The sequence below is a fragment of the Geospiza fortis genome, unplaced genomic scaffold (genome assembly GCF_000277835.1).
Source record: "Geospiza fortis unplaced genomic scaffold, GeoFor_1.0 scaffold98, whole genome shotgun sequence".
Lineage (NCBI taxonomy): Eukaryota > Metazoa > Chordata > Aves > Passeriformes > Thraupidae > Geospiza > Geospiza fortis.
The window spans coordinates 3,654,444-3,662,076 of NW_005054306.1; the positions used below are offsets into that span (position 1 = coordinate 3,654,444).

The 7,633-nt window shown below is 37.8% G+C and overlaps 1 protein-coding gene across 2 annotated transcripts in view; it reads right to left on the minus strand.

Annotated features, from left to right (window-relative positions):
- WASF1 (WASP family member 1) overlaps positions 1-7,256 on the minus strand; it is a 38,947-nt gene extending 31,691 nt beyond the window's left edge. Inside the window, exon 1 of one of the 2 annotated variants that reach the window (XM_005418422.2) lies at positions 7,082-7,256. The gene's annotated coding sequence lies outside the window, so the exon portion shown is untranslated. The remainder of the gene's footprint in view (positions 1-7,081) is intronic. The other variant, XM_031066681.1, reaches the window with a different exon arrangement.
- Positions 7,257-7,633: the final 377 nt, after the last annotated feature.

The following is a 7,633-nucleotide window of genomic DNA, read 5'->3' on the forward strand; positions in this document are numbered from 1 at the left end:
CATATTCTTTGCAGTTTGTTGCAACCACTAGAAGGTCTTGATGGTTCCTTCCCAATTGTAACTAGTGATCCCAACACAGGGAGTAACAGGTGTGCAACAGCAAATGGAACTTTACTGTACTCACACAATTTCTTCACTCCTATAAAAGATATTTTTCCTAAAGTAGTTCATAAAAAGAAAGCTGAAGAAATCTGAAATCACTATGTTTATTATATAGCTTTAGAGCTGTGAAAGAGGAAAAAACAAAAAAGGCATTGTTACAATCTTTTATATCCTTTAGGCAAAATGCAAAAAAAATGAATGCACACACCCTCCCCCCCACTCCTCCCCCCGACCCCAGCTCCCAAACCATGCATTACCCAAGTCACTGAGGCAGCAAAGGAAAAATTCATTCCTAGATCATGAAATCCTGTTACCATGTCACTCCCAAGTAAGCCTGGAAAGTGTTGGTAACCCCAGCCAGGCAGAAGAAAGAAGCAGCTTGTCAGTGCATAAGAAGATCCCTCGGTTGAGAGGTTACATGACACCTCCTCAAAGGTTTGCAGCTCTCCTGTCACACAGCTCTCCCTCCCCTCAGCTCTGCTGCTTCCCAGCTCAGAACTCAGGAAGGCAAGGCAGTCCTCAAACACAGCTACCTCCTCTCCCCTGCAATTCCATGCAAATCTTTGGAGGCAGCTCTTCTGGAGTGAAGTGGCACTAGTTTGCACTCAGTTAACTGGAAGTCCTTTACTCCATAGTGATCTTAAAATGAAACTCCTCTTTACAAAGAGATGCCGATGTCTTTTGGAGAGCCACTATTGAAAACTCTTCTGCCCCACTTCCTATACATCCTTTGAAGCACTCTGAATCCACTTGAGAAGCCAACTCTAATCTTCTTTGCAAAACCCTTTGCTACTTCACTTGCACAATGGCTGGCACAAACTCATCCCCCTCACATATGCTTCAAGTATGAGTATAGGGTACAACTGTGTGTACATAACAGTTATGCCTAATGTTTTTGTTAAACTGCTATGCTTTCATATGTGATTTTTCAGGAATTAGGTAAAATGCTCAAGTTGCTTTTCAATTAGTTCCTATTACTTAAAAAACTAGCAGAACAATGGCACTAAAGAGAGCTAATTAAAATGTTTTCAGAAGAACAGCCTTCACGAGATTTGATCATACTTCTTATCAAAAAAGCAAGTTGTTGAGTGTTTTGCACAGTCCTCTTCAGCTATTAGGGGTCTTATATGGTGAGTGAGACTTCTCTGTGTCACAGTTCCCCCGCACTGCTGGCAGCAGCTCAGAAACCTCCTCTCAGGGTAGCTGCCCCCCATGCCCGCAGCCCCTGGCTCCGAGCAGGACAGTGTCCCCAGCTGCTGGTGCTCAGAGGAGGCCCTGGGGAGCACTGGGGTAGGAAACAAGCTACTGCTTTCTCTTCAACACCCTCCTGTAGAAATATTTCAGAATTGCAAGATGTGTGGAGAAATGTTACGTGGCTTATGAGAAGCTTGTGAAAAATCTGAGATGTCAGTAGTTACAGTAATGATTCAGCTTTTCTAACGAGCACAGGGAGACAAGTAGGAATGAAAGCGCAACAATAAGGTGGGGAAAACAAACCCTGCCCCACAGTTTAACTAAAAATGAAATTACACTTCAGTTTCTTTTTCAGATGACTAATGAAATTTCATGATCACATGGTTTTTATTAATGAAAGCTTACTTCTGATTGGGCTACATTTCATCCTTACTAAAAATGTCATTATTTTCTTAGCATTCATTAAAGATATTAATCTATTATTTTTTCTATAACATGCTAATAATCCAGCACTGAATGCCCTTGCTTTGATGGACTCAAATTTATTTCCAGCCATCTCTAGAATATATCTTTAGACCTCAGTATTACAATATTACTTGTAATTTTCCTTTAACAATGTGAAACAGCAATGCCTTTCATATGCCCCATTTAATTGATCACATTCCAGCTGCTGGCAGAACACACCACAGTTTCAAATGCAACAATCAATTTAACACTTCCTCCACCCACCCTTGCAAACACAAATAGGATATATAATAGTTTTTATATTTGCTTGCATAATCATGTACTAACTGCATTTACACTATACACAAGCTAATAACAAAACTTCAATGTGTTAACAAATCTGTTAAAATCAGAATTGCGTAAGTTAAAAAAAACAAGCTACTTCTCCTGGCAAATTTTCTTTTAACTGTATTACAAGGCATCATAAGTCATACCAGTTGCAGAAAATCCAAAGATGAAGCTCTTATAATGCACTCTTCTACTATGAAAGGCAAATGTGCAAAGAATTTGCGTTCCTTGTTTTTCTGCAGCTCTCACTGCAAGATCAAGATCAGGTACAAGTTTAAGAAGAAACAGACACCTACAGAGTGGTGTCCTTCAACAAAGTAGGCCACAACCACCTACTGCTGAGTCAACATAGCGATTTTAAAACTCTAAAGGCAATTAACATCCCTTAAAGGATACATTTCAGATCTGACAAGATGACAACTGACATCTTAAATTGGCAATTCAACAGAAATGTGTTAAAATTACAGTTTTGAAATCCTTTCTGTTTGTGAGCCATGTCACAGAATGGAAAACATGCTCCTTGGAACACTTCCCTCAAATCTCAGTCTTCTGCAACTCACTTTCAAAAATTTTTTCTAACTTCAACTAACTAGGAAATGACTTTATTGCAAATGAAAAAACATGTGAAAGCAAATAAATGTGGAATATATTACGGGAATGTGATGTTGACATCACTGCTCTTTAAGAACAAGCATAAAATGAATCACTGGCATCTTAAGACTTCCCATACTAGATTATGTATTCAAAAAAGTTGTTACATGTTTATACAATCATAGAATATCCTGAGCTGGAAGAAATCTATCATGTTCATCAAGTCCAACTCCTGGCCCTGCACAGGACACTCCAAGAATCACACCTTGTGCCTGAGAGTGTTGTCCAAACACTTCTTGAAATCAGACAGGTTTGGTGCTGTGACCACTTCCCTGGGGAGCCTGTTCCTGTGCCCAACCATGCTCTGGGTGAAGAACCTTTTCCTGATATCCAATCCAAACCTCCCCTGTTTCATGCTGTTTCCTCAAGTCCTGTCTCTAGTCACAAGAGTTTGGTCAACCTGAGGAGCAATGCCTATAAAGGGCATAGAATGGAAGTTGATAATTTCTTTTTTCATTAAACCAGAGTCACCACTAAAATATTTCATATTTTCTCTGTAGTCACAAATATGAAAAATACTGTTCCCCATGTACTAACAGCAACAATATCTCAAAACATTCTCTAAACATCCTGTTGCTGAACTGATGATAAGAATATTTGAGGATAGATTGATATGTCAATGGGTCACTGAAAGCTCTAGCTCAATAACATTGTATAGGAAAGCATTTTGTTAGTAGGCCAGTAATTAATAGATTGTGAAAACCAACCTACTTCATATAACTATAAAATACATTTTAAATTAATTTGCAATATTTATTCTGTATTTAATATTGACTGACTTCCGTATTGTATTAATTGTCTGGGGCAATTAGAATTTTCCTCCTATAGAACAAGCTGTAATCATATCAGCATATCTGTCACATCAGATAAGCAGAAAAGAGAGCAGAGTCACAAATACGGGCAGGACCTTGAGTTCTACTCAATCTCTAAGGCATAATTAGAGTAATAAAAAATTATTTTTCAGCTACTACCATCCAGCCAATTTTCTCTCAGATGTGTATCACAAGACTAGTCTCTCCCCTATGCCTGTATGTACACCTGCATACATACCCACACACTCATCTTTAAAGCACACAAAAAATATTTGAAAATCAATTTGGATTTGATCACAAACACAAACTACAGCCACATCTACTTCCTTGTCAAAATTTAGAAGCTTAATATTTATTCAGCTAAACAAATGAAAAAAGGGCAATAATCTTTTACTCTGGAAAAGAAAAAGCTGTATTTTAAGCCCTATGTAGCTTGTGACTACCATGAATTAGTATCGTCAAAGTGAAGGCAGTTTTGGCAAGCTATGGGTGGAAAGAAATTAAGAGATAAATAATTTGTATGCTGACTTTGAAGAGCTTTATCTGTGGTAAATTAGCTTTTCAAGAAAATCTTAAATAGCCACTGTCACTGAGGTGGCTGGCTCTGGTGATGGCAGTGTAAGCAGAGTTCTCAGTATGGGCAACAGTGCAAAATACAACTCCCCAGCAGCAACGCACCAAGCGCAACCTCATTAACAGAAACAGCAGTGACAGATTTCAAAGTAGAAAGTTGATGTATCTGCTCATAATTACAGGGGCTACCTCAAGTTTGATAGGAAACACCAGCATATTTTCAGCGACTGAAGCTGCAATCTGGGTCAAGTCAATGAGCTCTGTGTAACAAAATACACCATCATAGCAGGCAGCAACCACTCCCCACCCTGTGAGTCCAGCCCTCAGGGCTTGCACACCATTTCCCATTCTGCTGGGGAAAATAATTTACCTTTCCACACTGGCTACAACCAGCTCTTTAACTTTGGGCTTTCCTCAGTGTCCCCACTCACTTGTCAGGAATTCCTCCCACCTGTGTTTTGTTCAGGCTGCCTCTGGCCCCTTTTGTCCCAGTATGCAGGTGGGAGAGGTTGTCACCATCATTTATACATTCCTTTCCTCCCCTCCCCTCCTCTCCTCTCTTCAAACCCTCATGAAAAACTTCACTCTGATGACATGTACAGAGCAAAAGCTTAAGGTATCCTAAATACAAGGAGAGAATATTCAGGTCAATATTGGTTTCTTTTTCCCAATACAGGTGCAAAACGCAGTAGGGTGAAATAAACAGCATGTGGATTTTGCAAATCTCATCCCTATCCTTAAGCAGAATTCCTGTGAGTGAAACGGAATTCACAAACAATTCAGAGTGAACCAGCTTACTAATTGTGGCTTTTCAAGACAGGTCCTTTATACAAGGGTAAACTCAGCTTGATTTCACATAACTGAAGTTTTCTCCTTTGTTTTCAACTATGATTTTCCAGAATATAAACAGGTATCTACTGATTTGTTAATTTATTAAGCATCAAATGTTACTTCCTTTATTTCCCACTACCTTCCCAACAGCTTCCATCTTACTATGGTGTCTTTTGAGTAATTAACACCAACTTTATCAAATCTACAGCAAAAGCAAAAAAAAAAAAAAATAAAAAAAAAAAAAAAAAAAAAAAAATCCAGCCATCATTACTGCAGTTGTCTTGCCAGTAACTGTAAAAATATCTGTGTTTACCTTGACAAAGAAGTAATTTAAATCAAAATGCTCTTGGAAAAATTAAAGAAAAAACATTAAAAAAAATCAGGTTCAACACTACCTACTCTGAAGAGCAGGACTGCTGGGGGCAATAAGGCACTAAGCCAGTTACACTCCTGGCTTACAGACAAAATTCAATGAACAAAGTTAGATGTGACACTGTTTAGCATGTCTACAGCAAGAAACATTTAGACGTACAAATTTCCTTCACATTAGGTATGTTAAGCAAAAATAGAAATAAGAAAATTGTAATAAAAATATTTTTTTTGTATAACAGCTTACTTCCAAAAATACATATAACATAAAAAATACAGAATACACAAAGGCTAAAATTTTTGATGAAGAAAACTCTCCTAGGTCTATTATTAATTAAAATATACCACTAAGGATTTCCAGATGTTTGATGTGAATTAATCGGTATTTAGGCTTAGTTTTCCTTATAATTCTGCTTCTTAGTATCTTGAAACTAAAACTTTTGTTACAGGTATGATGACCCAATCTGTTAATGACCTGTTATATTTTAAAGTTACAAAACAGTAAATAGCCAGAAACTGGATAGAATAGAATTGCATTCTTCAAATCCAAACCCTAAAGGCATAAAATACTAATCACCAATTTCTTCCCTTCCTATATAGCACTAAATTACAGTGAAGACTTATAAAATCAATCTTGTGAATTGTTCACAGAAAAGATGAGAACCAGTATACCCAAACCAGCAAAAATTGCAATGATAGTATACAAAAACCCCCATAAAAACAAAAACAACAACAAACCAAAACAAAACCACAAAATTAATGAAATTAAACAAATGTGTCCATATATTAATGGAAAAATATTCAAGTCATATGAAACCACATGTCACTTTATTGTTAAGATATTAATCAAGAAAAAAATAGTGACTTCTTGCACTTGTATTTCTATTAGGCTTTCTGAAGAAGTTAATTTACAAAATAAAGAGCATATGCACAATATATTTGCATAACATACATGTACAAACACATATGGCTACCTTGAAATAGAAATACTTTAAATTGTTATATGTAAAATTAGAAAAAGAGCTGCAAAATTTCTTATCAGCATTACTAAATATTATTCAGAATAGACTATACTCATTAATTTTCTCCCAATGAGCTCCTGTCAGGTCATTTGATTAACAGCAATTTTGGAAGTATCCCGGGTTCTAATTTAGGTACAGCCAAGAATGCTTAAATTAATTTTTGATTACAAGTTTTTCTCTTTTCCCCAAAGGCTAAAAATGTATTAATGCATAACATAGTATGGAACTCGAAATTGCTTTTTGAGACCTATGTTTTATCTGATGACATTTTTTCTCTCTGCATTAATCTAGTCTCCCTGTTAACAGTTTCTAGGTATAGTGTATAACACAAAAGCCCTATGATGGATTGCAACAAAAGATCTTTATTATAGTCTTGACAGAGACAGATAACTAATCCAGTGTTAATTTAAAATCAAAACCTTAGTACAGAACCAAAGGTACCTTCTCTGTGGTTTAAGTATATCTTATCATAACATGCTACCTTTGAAAATTTTCTACAATTTTCCTTGAAAATAAATATTCCATACATGAACAGTTACCTCTGTTACATAGTTCTCTGTCAATCCAGGATAAGACCTATTACAAGCACTCGTGAATTTTAAACAATCTTACAAAACCTACCGAATGCACATAAAAATCAATGCCACTACACTTCTGTTGCACAGATACAACAACCTGCTTTTGAATGGACAATATTTTGCAGCAGCAACTGATAAATATTTAATGGAAAGGTACCTGAACTCGCTGGCGGCAAAGCAAAGCAGCCCGGTGGGTACTGGGGGGATGAGGAGTTGCACCCCGGCTCCGGCGCTGAGCGGCTGCGCTCCCCATGGGCACGGTCCGGAGAGCTGCCGGAGCTCCTCGCTCCCAGGGAGCCCCAGGCTGGGGCTCTGCTGCCTGCAGCCAGCACCTCCCTCCCACGCTGCCCCTTCCAAACAGGCTGGCTCTTGCACCCAGCATTAGAATTCAACACACAGTGCCCTGCCCTAACAACAGGGCTGTCCTTACAAAGGAAACACAGACACGCTCCCAAACTGCCCTTTTTCCCCAGACACAAGTGGAGAACCCCCCGAAGGCAAGTGATTAGGAAATAATTGTTCCTTTGGTACCAAGCTACCGTGGGTAAATATTAAATTATGATGTGCCAAAAATGAAAGAAATTAGTTGCTGTGCATTGTGAGGAAAGGAAGGAAGGGGTATACAAGAGTCTGGGCGTTGTGTTGATATTACTGATGAATCTGAGAAAGAAATTACATATTAATCAAATAATAAATGATGTTGGGAATC